The following is a 14,134-nucleotide window of genomic DNA, read 5'->3' as shown; positions in this document are numbered from 1 at the left end:
CAGATTCGTTACCTGAAATCGCAGCTTTGTAGGTTAAGGGCTCTTCTTGATCTATTATCAAGACGTACCTATCAGGTGAATACCGATTAGGTTCATGACGATCCCTCGTACTTCTGCGGACGCCTAGTGTTACATCAGATTCCTGAATCCTCTCAGGTTCAGGTTCAACAATATTTTGTTGAGAGGCATATTCGACTATTGGTTGATTAATTTGTGGTTCTCGAATTTCCTCAAGATCCACAAGATTATCTCCAATTCCTCGCGCCATAAGCTCATCCTCTAGGAATATTCCTCGACGCTTAGTGAAAACTCTATTTTCAGCAGGATTATAGAAATAATAACCAACCGGATATGCATATCCAATGAAAACAACCTTTTCACCGCGAGGATCAAGTTTGTCCGAAGACTCACTGGTAACATAAGCGTTACATCCCCATATGCGAAGGTAAGAGACTTTAGGTGGTTTACCATGCCACATCTCATATGGTGTCTTTTCTACCTTTTTAGTAGGAGCAATATTCACAAGACGTGTAGCAGTTTCAAGAGCATAACTCCAAAAGGAGTGTGGTAAGTTTGTACAACACATCATTGATCGAACCATATCTAATAAGGTTCGATTTCTCCTCTCAGACACACCATTGAGTTGTGGTGTTCCGGGTGGAGTTAGTTGGGATATAATCCCACACTTCTTGAGATGTTGATCAAACTCTTGATTAATGTATTCACCACCTCGATCGGATCGAAGTGCCTTAATCGTTTTCCCTAGTTGATTCTGTACTTCATTTTGGAATTCTTTGAACTTTTCAAAGGTTTCATGTTTAAACTTCATAAGATAAACATATCCATATCTACTATAATCATCAGTAAATGTGATGAAGTATCTTTCTGTTGGTGCAATTGTGTCTGTACTTTGTCTGTATTCGGTCTGTGTATAAACGATGTCCTAAGTTAGTCTGTTAGTTGACCAAGTCAACTATCCTCCTAGTTTGACTTGGCCAATATGTTGTAATGTAAAGTGTCTGAGTCGAAGGATAAGGGATCGAAGGATGATGTGGATCCTTCGATCCCCACGAAAGATATGCTTCGAACTATGGAACTCGAAAGATTACCTTTCGAGGTTCTTGCTGATCCTTCGATAGCTTTGTATTCGAAAGATGATCCTTCGGATCATCTATCGGATCCTTCGACCAGACCTGCTGTGTATGGGTACAAATACCCATGTAGTGTGTTGTGTTCATTAGTGAGACAGAAAGACACAAGGCAGACACCAAGAGAGAGCATATCCGAGAGATAGAGAGGATACTCTGCTGAAAACACACACACATACACTTTGAGAGTTTGCAAACTGATTGTAAACATTGTGCTTGTAACCGGAAACTTTCTACGCATTAATACAAGTGGTGTTAATCGTTGAATCTTGTGTGTTCTTGTGTTTGTTCTTGCATCATCCCGGTTTGCTCGCTAGCTTGGATTCCGCACTCGCTAGTGAGTTTGTATAACAAGGTTTAGGTTTGTTCTCGATCCTCCGAGAAAAGGGACCTACAAGTGGTATCAGAGCTTGGCTCTTTACCTTGTTTAAAACCGGGTTGTTCAAGTTCTTGGTGTGTTTGAACACTTGGTTTAGCACCCGTTTTTGGTGGTTTTTCTTGCTTTTCTTAACTGAAAAACGGTTTCTAAACCTTCGGGAGTGTTCAAGGTTGGGTTGGGTAACTTGAAAACTTGTTTTTAAGTGACTTTGATTTTTCCGGCCATATCTCCGGTGTGTTTCCGGTGACCAGATCTTGTTTATAAGGTTGCCATTTTGGGAAAACTTTTTGAAAGTCAAAAAAGTTGGTGAAAAGTCGTGTCTGCACATACCTTTCTGCCGAAAGTTGGTACACCAACCTGTCACTTTTCTCACCAACCCATCAGTACTTTTGTACTTGTGTCAGACCGTCGAAAGATAACTTTCGAGCTCGAAGGATCATCCTTCGATCAAGGAGATTCGAAAGATAACCATCCTTCGAACATCTTTCGAAGTCAGTGTGTTATCCTTCGAGTCAAGGAATCTTTTCGATAGATACATCCTTCGAGTTACTGTTCATTACGAAAGATAAGGATCCTTCGTGTTGGGTGAATCTTTCAAGGTTATCTTTCGAGGTTATTGTTCGAGCCATCAACAGTGATCCTTCGAACACTGTTGATTCTTCGAACAAGTGTCATCTTTCGAGACCTTTGTTCGAAAGATAAGGATCTTTCAATCTTCGAAAGATAAGGAGAATCTTTCGAAATCATCTTTCGAAAGATAAGGATCCTTCGTATAGTCAATCTTTCGAAGTCAATCCTTCGAAGTCTTTGTTCGAAACTCAACAAGGATCTTTCGAACCTTGTTGATCATTCGAACAAGTATTGATCTTTCGAACAGGTTGCATCTTTCGATTCATATCTGTTTTTGCACTTAACAGTTTGTGGTGTGTAGGATCAAAATGAGCTGTACAAGTCCTTGGGATTGGAGTACGGATCCACAACCAGATCTAAAACAGATGTCGATGGCTGAATATATGACGAGTACCATACCTAAACAACAACAATCAATTAGTCCAAGTCAATGGGCTTTGGTATCCAATCAAAGTCAAAGCATTCAAAACCTTTTGATCAGTGAAAGCGAAACGGGCAGTAACAATCGTCCACCAAAGCTAAATCATATGAATGAGTTTCCATCATGGAAAAACCGTTTTCACACGTATGTCCAAGGACAAAGCACCGATCTTTGGACGTGTTTCATAAATGCATTCAATGAAGATCTGGAGACTGCTGCGTCCACTTCTGAGGGTTATGCCAATATGCTTGAAAAAGACAAGAAGGCTTATGAATTGGAGAAAAAGGCCTTTGCCACACTTACTCAAGCACTCAACAAAGACATCTACCATCAGTTCTCATACTGCAAGTCTACGAAAACATTGTGGGATGTCTTAGTTGCTAGAGGAGAAGGCAATGCAGCTGCTCGAAAATCTCGGCATGATTTGTTGAAGAAAGAGTTTGAATCCTTTCAGTTTTTGGAAAACGAGACTCTGAATGATATGATCACACGTTTCTATCATTTGATTAGTGAAATGTGTGCTTATGGAGTTGTCGCTACTCAACCAGACATGGTGAGTAGATTTGCTGACGCCTTACCTCCAAAGTGGAGTTCTTTCATTGAACTGTTGAAGCATACTGGAACTCTAGACAGGGTTAATATCTACGAGTTCATTCAGAAACTGGAACACAAAAATGATGAAGAAATCAGGAAAGCCAGGAGAGCTCCCGCCCCTCAAAATACAGAAATGTATCTTCCGGGTTTCGATGCCCTAGCTAGAGCAGCTGCAGCCCAGCAACCTAAACTGCAGACTGCATTTGTCTCCAACACAAGTTCCTTTCCATTTCCTCAATCAACAGCTGCTCCACCACAACCTCAATTTGATCCGAGGTCTTACATTCCTGTTCCAACACAGCCACAACCACAACCTCAACAACAACAACAGCAAGCTCACTATACAAGCAATCCTCAACCTCAACCCCAAAATCATCACACAATCCGACTCGACAACTCAAATCTTTCACACCTTAGCATTGAAGTTGCTAAGGAACATATGGAGATTATCAACACCATGGTCAGTGCATACTGTGGTTTGGTAGCAGGTCAGCTTGGAAACATCAACATGACCAATGAAGATTATGATCAGATCGACAAGGAAGAAATGGAGTTGATGGATATTAAATGGGCTTTTGCTAGTGCGGTTAGAAGGGCAAAAGATTTCATGGCTCGAACTGGAAGAACTTCGTTGGAAGGAAAGAAAAACACGAAGTATGGGTTTGATATTAATGCCGTCACGTGCTTTAACTGTGGCGAGAAAGGGCACTTTAAACGTGAGTGCACTCGACCAACAAAACACGGCAATCACAACCCTTTCAGAAACCAGACGAATGTGAATGCCCAACAAGAAAACCGTGAACGGAGGATGGTGGCAGTGAACAACAATCAGGGACAGCCTGGAACTGCAAATCACAATCGGGCTTTAGCTGTTCAAGCTGATGAAGGCTGTGACTGGTCAGTGCAGTTTGGTGAAGGTGATCAGGGAAGTGGAACTGCTTTGTATGCTAAGGTCATCGAGCAGGTTCATAAAGAAGAATCTTCTGGGAGTGATGACAGTTCTGGTTATTCTGGAAGTTCGGATGAAGAAGGCTCTGTTTCTGGGGATAATCACTCAGAGCCTGATGAGGAGAAGAAGGTGAAGATATTCAGGATCTTCTGAATGAAGCTGATGAGCTTAAATGTCAGAAATCAATTCTGATTAGGAAGGCTGCTGCTACATCAACGGAAATGGAAAAGCTATTTTCTGAAGATGGAGCTTTTTCTTTTCAAACTGCCTTTATGGCAAATGGCTCAGCCTCTTCTAGTCAGGTAAATTCTGAACCTCCTGCCCCTAGTATTTGTAAATCATGTGCAGAGATGAAGCTTGAATCAGAAAAGCTTCATAGTCATAACCAGAATTTGGTTATTGAACTGTCGAAATGCAAAGAGGCAAACATGGCTTTAACTCGGAATGAAAAAGAATTTAAATCTGTAATAGAAACATTAAAGAAAAATGTGTCCGAGGTTAACAAAGTAGTTTACCACAAACAAGTGAGTATAAATGAATATATTAACATTGTGGAAGAAACTAAAAAGCAATTAGCCATTGCCCAATGCGAACATGATGCGATCAAACAGAAATTGGATAGTTATTCTAACTCCCAATTTGTGCTTGATCACATCATCGATGTTCAACAACTAAAGGGAAATCAGAAAGGCATAGGGTATAACAAATGTCCGCCCCCCTTGATGAACAACTATACCAAGATGCCTGACGAGGAAGAAATGCCTCGGTATGAACCCAGTGTGCCTCTTGATGTTGAGGAGTTTACTACTGGCCTTGGGTTCAAACCGGACAATTCTTCAAACACAGCCTCTAAGGAACAAGAAACTTCATCATCCATGAAGCAAAGTCCTCCAATTATCGAGGACTATGAGACATCGGATGATGAATCAGAAGTGGCTGTAAGTGATCAGGATAAATCACTTAGCAAGATGAAAGGAGTAGATATTCCACGAGAGAATCACATTCTTTGTGATCCTGATACTCCTGATATTCCATCTGTTAAGAAGCAAGTGATTGATCCTGTCAAGGTTGATAAGACTGGTGAGTCTACTGTTAAAAGCAGTAATGTGTTGTACACCTTGGTTGGAGATAATAAAATCTACTCAGATCATGTTTTTCCAATTAAAAATGTAAATAAATCTTTGATTGACAAAGTCTTTGAAGACAATACAAACAAATTTTTGGGAAAAACACTTCCGGGAATTGTGGTAACACAATGTGATCCAATTCCTAAGGCTGAGATTAGAAAACAGTTTGGCTATCAAAAATCTCCAACCACTCAACAACATACTGCTTCTAAGGGTAAACAACAACAACGAGCTCCAAAGCCAAAGGCTAAGGTTGAGTCAAAAGGAGCTCGTTACATGAAGAAAGGAAAAGATGTCAAGTTTGTAGCATCAAAAGGTACAGATAAAATTGAGACTTTTGAAAACAAATCAAACACTGATTTTGTACAACAAGTCAAGATTTTGAGACGTAACAGTGATAACAATTACACCCAACACACAAACGGGTGTGATGAAAGAGCAAGTACCTCAGGTTCTACAGGCTCAACATCTGGTAGTCGATCAAGTTCTCCTAAGTCTGTTGAAAGGAGAACTTGTTTCAAATGTGGAGAAATTGGGCACATTATCAGAAACTGCCCAAATGCTCCAAAGAAGAAATTTGTTGAGAAAACTCCACCTGAAACAGTTCACCCTCAACGTCGATCAGTTTCACCTAAACATGATAAACGAACTGTAAAAGAACAAGAAACTAAACAACGACGTAAGAACATGAAAACTGTTGAAAAAGCTTTAAAATCTGAAGTTAAAGCAGTGCAAAAGGAACCAAGTGTGTCACAACCTGTAAAACCAGAATCTTCAAAAACTGGTAGGCACAGACAAACTTGGTTACCTAAGTCGGGTGACAATTCAGGGGGAGCAGTTGTTCTTGAAAACCATCAAGAGATCGAGCTTACGTTTCGTGATGCCAAGGGACGACCCAAGACCACTAAGGCTTGGGTCCCCATTCTCAACTGATGTGTTTAATTGACATGTGCAGGATGTTCTAGGAGGAACTATTAATAGTCATTGGATTGTTGATAGTGGAGCATCCAGGCACATGACTGGCGACTTACGGCTCCTGTATGACGTGAGAAATATTAGAGGAGGGTATGTTGCTTTTGCGGGTGATAAAGGTGGGTACATCACTGGAGAAGGAAGTATCTCCAATGGTATCGTGTGCTTTGATAAGATCAATTATGTGAAGCAAATTGATCACAATCTTCTGAGTGTGTCGCAAATCTGCGATAAAAAGTTCTCAGTGATTTTTGATGACGCTGGCTGCTATGTGCTGAAACCTGGATTCAAAATTCCACAAGAATGGATTCTCTTATCGGCTCCGAGAGTTAATGATCTTTATATTCTCGACATGAGCCAAGCGATTACTACATCTGCACAAGTCACTTGTTTTGTCTCAAAAGCCACGGAAAAGGAGTCTATATCTTGGCACAGAAGAATGGGACACATTCACTTGAGAAAAATGAACCATTTGGTGAAAAATAACCTTGTGAATGGTGTGCCTGTAAGAAGTTTTCATCTACAAGATATCTGTGTCTCGTGCCAAAAGGGGAAGCAAACAAAGAAGTCTCACCCTTTGAAGAAAATCAACACTGTCAGCATGCCTCTCGAACGTCTTCATATGGACCTTTTTGGACCTATGAAGCACAAGACAACGTTTGGTGATGCTTATTGTTTAGTAGTTACAGATGACTACTCTAGATTTTCTTGGGTATCTTTTATGGCACACAAGAGTGAAACTCCTGGCATCCTCAAGGATCTTCTTACAATGTTGGAGAATCTCTATACGTTGAAAGTAAAAAGGATCCGAAGCGACAATGGAACCGAATTCAAGAATCAAGTTATGGATGAGTTTTGTACTTCTAAAGGCATTCTTCATGAGTACAGTTCTCGTTATACTCCACAACAAAATGGTGTCGCTGAGAGGAAGAATCGAACTATTATTGAAACTGCAAGAACAATGTTAGTAGAGTCGGAACTCCCTATTCAATTCTGGGGGGAGGCTGTATCGGCTGCATGCTACACGTTGAACAGAGTTCTTACAGTAAAGAGACATGGCAAGACTTGCTTCGAACTCCTTCAGAAAAGGAAACCGGATCTTTCTTACCTTGAACCGTTTGGTGCTCCGTGTACTATGATTGAACCAGATGGAAAGTTTGGTGCAAGAGCTATCGAGGGTTTCTTCCTTGGATATGCTACTCCAAATTTTCGTGTTTGGAATCTAGCTACCAAGAAGATTGAGCTATGGAGCGAAGTTAGGGTTCAAAGGTACACGAGTCCTGTTAGGGCTCCGGGTGATCCGTGGATGTTCGATTATGATGGGCTATTTGACTCCTTCAATCTGCCAACCTTTGATGAAGAATCAGCAGCTGCTCGGATGTTGTTGGAAAGTGACAACGCTGCTGTCTCGCCATTGGTTAGACCTATTGTTGTTGACCCTCAAGCTTCTTCGTCAGTCAACAATATGGTTCAAAATGAGGTTTATGAAGATGCTGCTGATTATAATGACTCTTCTGAAGATGATGAATATCATGATGCAGCCGAAGGATCTTCAGCTCCAGCTGCTCCTGTTCAAGGTGCCTCTGGTGATACACCTCATACGCAGAATGTAGACACTGCTGAAGGGAATGCATCCACCTCTAACCACATTCCTGGTGTGGAGTTGGTTGTTGATCTTAATCTTACCAATTTGGGTATCAATGCTCGTGTGCCAGATAATCCTGAAATGAGGATTCATGATACCCATCCCCAGCAGAACATAATAGGAGATGTCCATCGCGGTGTGCAGACGCGTAATCAGCTGAGAAACAACCGAAATGTTGGTTTGTATTCAGCTATAAGAGAATCTGGTCAACAAAATGACTGGTCCTTCGCGTGTTACGTGTCACAAGAAGAACCAAAGTCGTGGAAAGAAGCATTGAAAGACAGTGCTTGGGTTGAAGCCATGCAGGAAGAATTACAGCAATTTCACAAGCTGGGTGTTTGGAAGCTTGTTGAAAAGCCTGAGAACTACAAGAAGATTGGCACTCGATGGGTTTTCAAATGCAAGAAAGACGACCGTGGAGTGGTTATTCGGAACAAAGCTCGTTTAGTCGTTCAAGGTTTTCGTCAGATAGAAGGGATCGACTACAACGAAGTCTATGCACCAGTTGCACGTCTGGAAGCTATTCGGATCTTTCTGGCTTATGCCTCATTCAAAGGATTCAAAGTGTACCAGATGGACGTCAAAAGTGCATTTCTACATGGTGTGGTTGAAGAAGAGGTATATGTCGAACAGCCTCCAGGTTTTGAAGATCCTGTCCATCCCGATCGGGTTTGGTTGCTCAACAAAGCTCTCTATGGTCTTCATCAAGCGCCACGAGCTTGGTATGCAACCTTATCTACATATCTGCTGGAGAACGGTTTTCGAAGAGGTCTTATCGATTGTACTCTCTTCATCAAAGAACAAGATGGAGATCTTCTTCTGGTTCAGGTATATGTTGATGATATTATTTTTGGTTCTACTAATGATGTTTTGTGTAGGAATTTCGAGCGCATCATGCAGGATAAGTTCGAGATGAGTGCTATGGGGGAAATGAATTTCTTCTTGGGCCTACAAGTGCAACAAACGGAGTCTGGGATATTCATCCATCAGACTAAATATGTTGGAGACATCTTGAGCCGGTTCCAGATGTCCGATGCAACGCCCATTGGTACCCCATTGCCAACTAATCACGGAATAACTCCTGACTTGAAGGGTGAACCTGTTAGCCCTTCATACTATCGCGCGATGATCGGATCCCTTATGTACCTCACAGCATCAAGGCCAGATATAATGTACCCAACGTGCCTACTTGCCAGATATCAAGTTAATCCGAAGGCCTCACATCTTGCAGCTGTCAAAAGGATTTTTCGTTATTTGAAGGCTTACCCCGACACCGGTCTGTGGTATCCTAGGGATAATAACTTTGACTTGGTCGCATTCAGTGATTCTGATTTTGGCGGATGTAAAATCGACGGCAAATCCACAACGGCTGGATGTCAGTTTTTAGGAAATCGCCTAGTCACATGGCAGTGCAAGAAGCAGACGTGTGTCGCTACATCAACATGCGAAGCTGAATACATTGCTGCCTCAAGTTGTTGTTCACAAGTTCTTTGGATCCAACAACAATTGCGGGACTACGGTTTTGAATTCCTAACTACTCCTATTTACGTTGATAATTCTGCTGCTTTAGATATCACTAAAAATCCTGTGCAGCATTCAAAGACCAAACACATCGAAATCAAATATCACTTCATACGTGATTGCTTTGAGAAAAGGCTAATCGATGTTGTTAAGGTCAACACCGATGACCAACGTGCCGACTTATTTACCAAAGCTTTTGACAAATCCAGATTTGATTTCTTATTATTGGTAAACGGCATTAAGGTCAAGCAAGAGTAAACCAACATCGGAAAATCATTTTTTTTGTAAATATCTTTGTGTGTTTTTAAATTTCTCTTAGTTTATTGATTTTAGGGGGAGTAAATCCAAAAATCGGAAAATCCAAAAACATCGAAAAATTTCAAAAACACAAAAACAATAGAAAAACAAAAATGAGTTTCCTGGCGAGCAAAAGAGAAAATGATAGTACATCAGTGGTCTATCCAAACCTTTTTAAACCTTAAGTGTAAAACGATAAGCAGCTCTATATAAGATGTATCGGTAGGCTCACAATCATTTTAAAGTGTGCAGGGTGATATAAATCTTAATCGACTGAAGATCAGGTGGGAACCATTCATTGGCATATGGTCTTAGTACCGAAATTTCGTTTGATAGATTGCCGAGGTTCTGAGATATTCGGTCTTTATGCTGCTTATCATCTGGGTATCATGGTTGTATCTTTTACCGAAAAATAACGGGGACGCAAGTCTAGATCTTCCATGATACTATACATACGTGTACATATTACATACTGCATTCGACCTCAATAAGTGATAAACAATCACATGTCCAAATCAAATAAGTGATAAAAATATCACATTTATCCGGGTGTCAAGTTCGTCTCTCTGCTGTACGGAAGTACTGACCTGTTCACGGACTTGCTCCTGTGCCCTCATGCATACGAAAATCAAGTTCCTCATCAATAAGTGATTATATCACATAGGGCTTGTTTTCAAATCAAAATAAGTGAGTATCTCACATTTTATACGGTCAAACAGATGATAATCGGTATACTCACCGGTAAGATGAACTTTCGTGCATACCTTGATACGGGAATGTGTCGTGATGTGGATGAACACCGGTCGGTAAGTATAAATCATACCTTAACGTATCCCCTCGCCATGATTACATCTGATAAGTTGAGCTTAAGTGGACAACAATATCGATAATTGTTATAGGATGCTTATCTTAATGTTAACTAACTGAACAACAAGAGTGTTTTGGCATGACCGTACACTGATATGATTCTCTTACCCTCGAAACTCGCAAAAAGAATGTTTGTATATATTTATTTATTTACTGCTTAACTTTTATTGTTTTTCTTTTAAACAGTTTCGTCGTTTGGTGCATATCAGCACGACATTAGCGGTGATGTCGTTTGATAACACTCAAAGGATTTTAAATTGTTGTCTTTTAATTTCAAAAATACCAAAAAGATTTTAGGCTTGTTTTAATATAAACTTTATAAAAGCCAAAAAGATTTTCTTTCTACTTTATTTTCGATCGTACGATGTTGGAGCTCGAGTCTTCGTTACCTGAAACCTGAACGAAAACCGAATTGACTAAATCTTCATAAACGGTCGAAATTTGCAAGTTTTGAAAGTTAAACTTAAATTGACAAATTTATTAAACTTTCAAACTGTCGGACGGTGTTTGATTATGACATGGTCATTCGTGTGTCATTTGTTTATACTATATTCCAAGCAGTTGTTCTCATTACGCGTTTAGATTTCTTGCATGTGCAGATTCTAAAGGCTAGGAGAACATGGTCGATGACAAGCTTCGGGATGAAGACACAACGTGAAAGCACTCAACTGATGAAGATGATCGAGTTGCTGCTGGCCATCATCAACACCACAAGGATCTCACTTCATAAAGTTAAAGTATTTCACGAGCATAACTCAAGGGGGAGCTTATGTTAAGGGGGAGTTTGTCAACACACTTCCTACATAATACGGGTAGTTTGTTGATACACTCTCTGCTTTCAAGACGTGAAGACTTTGAAGATCCTCCGACATTGAAGACTTGAAAGGACATCAGAGTTTTGGGAACTCGAAGACCAAAGACCGTCGAAGTTCGAGACGAGTCTAAAACTATGGAAGATAAAGACAAAGCTACAGCCAAGGGGGAGTTTGTTGGTGCACTTGTGTCTGTACTTTGTCTGTATTCGGTCTGTGTATAAACGATGTCCTAAGTTAGTCTGTTAGTTGACCAAGTCAACTATCCTCCTAGTTTGACTTGGCCAATATGTTGTAATGTAAAGTGTCTGAGTCGAAGGATAAGGGATAGAAGGATGATGTGGATCCTTCGATCCCCACGAAAGATATGCTTCGAACTATGGAACTCGAAAGATTACCTTTCGAGGTTCTTGCTGATCCTTCGATAGCTTTGTATTCGAAAGATGATCCTTCGGATCATCTATCGGATCCTTCGACCAGACCTGCTGTGTATGGGTATAAATACCCATGTAGTGTGTTGTGTTCATTAGTGAGACAGAAAGACACAAGGCAGACACCAAGAGAGAGCATATCCGAGAGATAGAGAGGATACTCTGCTGAAAACACACACACATACACTTTGAGAGTTTGCAAACTGATTGTAAACATTGTGCTTGTAACCGGAAACTTTCTACGCATTAATACAAGTGGTGTTAATCGTTGAATCTTGTGTGTTCTTGTGTTTGTTCTTGCATCATCCCGGTTTGCTCGCTAGCTTGGATTCCGCACTCGCTAGTGAGTTTGTATAACAAGGTTTAGGTTTGTTCTCGATCCTCCGAGAAAAGGGACCTACACTTTCCCCGTTCCTTGACATAGTCCTGAATGGACCACATACATCAGTATGTATGAATCCTAACAGGTCTTTGGCCCTTTCACTAGTTCCGGTAAAAGGGGCCTTAGTCATCTTGCCACTTAGACAACATTCGCATAAATCATAAGTCTCCTGACCCGTGGATTCTAGAATCCCTGCGGTCTGGAGCTTCCTCATGCGATTAATGTTAATATGGCCAAGAAGACAATGCCAACGATATGCTTGATTAAAGCTAGTTTTAACACGTTTAGAGGAAAGAGAGCATACTATATTATTTGATCTATTGTTAGAAGTATCTATTTCATAGACACCATTGTGAGGCTTAGCCTCAAAATAGAACACACCAATTAAAAATGCAGAAATGCTACCATTAACAATATCAAAAGCATAATTAAAACCTTGTTCTCTTAAAGTAGAAACAGAAATAATATTCTTTGTCAAACTAGGAACATAAAAAACATTGTCTAAAGTAATAAACAATCCAGAAGGTAATTCAAGAATAAATTCTCCAACTGCCTTCACAGCAACATTCTGCTCGTTCCCAACGTGCAGCTCTAAGTCACCCTGCTTCAGCTTCCTAATCCTTTTTAGTCCCTGCAAATCATTACAAATGTGAAAACCACATCCAGTGTCAAACACCCAAGATTTGCTCGAAAAGGAAAATAGATCAATAACATGTATACCTGAGGATTCTCCAATCTGCAGCTTCTTAAGCTTCAACTCAGCCAGGTACTTGGGACAATTCCTCTTCCAATGCCCGATCTAATCACAGTGAAAACACTTGGCATCTTTATGAGGCTTTGCCTTCGGAGTGGCAACCTTTTTGCCTTTGCCCTTGTCGTGCTTACTCGCCTTGCCTTTTCCCTTGGATTGCTTCTTCTTGGTAATTCTTCCTTCCCTGATCGCCAGCACTGGATTGCCCTTAGTTGGGATGTTTGTCTCAGCAGTTTTTAGCATCTGATGCAACTCTGGGATCGTTCTTTCCCACCCATTCATGTTATAGTTCAAAACAAACTGATGATATGAATTGGGTAGCGAGTTAAGGATCACATCCGTGGCTAACTCATTACTAAGGGGTGCGTTCAGACGCTCCAGTTGATCAACGAAAGACTTCATTTTCAGTACATGAGAACTGACCGAAGTACCTTCCTGCATGCGACATGTAATGAGAGATCTCATCACCTCAAAACGCTCATGACGAGCTTGCTGCTGAAACATGTTTTTCAGCTGCTCACTCATCTCATATGCTCCTAAGTTTTCCAGATTCTTCTGAAGTTCTGGAATCATCATAGCAAGCATAAGACATGTCACATCTTGGGAATCATCAACATGTTTTTCCCATGTCCTACGGGCTGCACCCGTATTAGCAGCAGGTGCTTCGGGAATTGGTCCTTCAAGGACATAAGCCTTTTTCTCCGCCCTGAGAACAATTTTCAGGTTGCGGTACCAATCCATGAAGTTAGAATTATCAAGTTTAGCATTTTCAAGGATGGACTTAAGCGAGAATTTGGTGTTATCAGAATTGTTTGTAGACATCTGTAGAATTTAGAAGAAAATTTTATTAGTAATTTTCATGCATTAACCTAATTCAATTTTGACCCTAGATATACAAAATTTCAGGAATTAGGATGAGATCCCATCTCCCCATAACTCAGTGAATGGACTTAGCACTCTTCACTGACATAGATTGAAGGGTAGGTGACGATCACCAATTGTGTCAGCTACACAATTCTCGGTTTGGGGTCGCATGACGAATGTTGTCAAGCATTGGTACATTAACCCCAACTACACCCACTTTCACAACCGTAGAAGACGAACGCAGGGTAAACACTAACATTCGCTCTCGTGTCGCAAAAGTGATATTTGTCCTCAAATCAGAACTGTAGCCCGGCCCATGTAAGCATGGAAATCGCGGAACTACC

Source organism: Helianthus annuus, chromosome 13 (assembly GCF_002127325.2).
Source record: "Helianthus annuus cultivar XRQ/B chromosome 13, HanXRQr2.0-SUNRISE, whole genome shotgun sequence".
Taxonomy (NCBI): Eukaryota; Viridiplantae; Streptophyta; class Magnoliopsida; order Asterales; family Asteraceae; genus Helianthus; species Helianthus annuus.
This window is presented reverse-complemented; position numbering follows the sequence as displayed.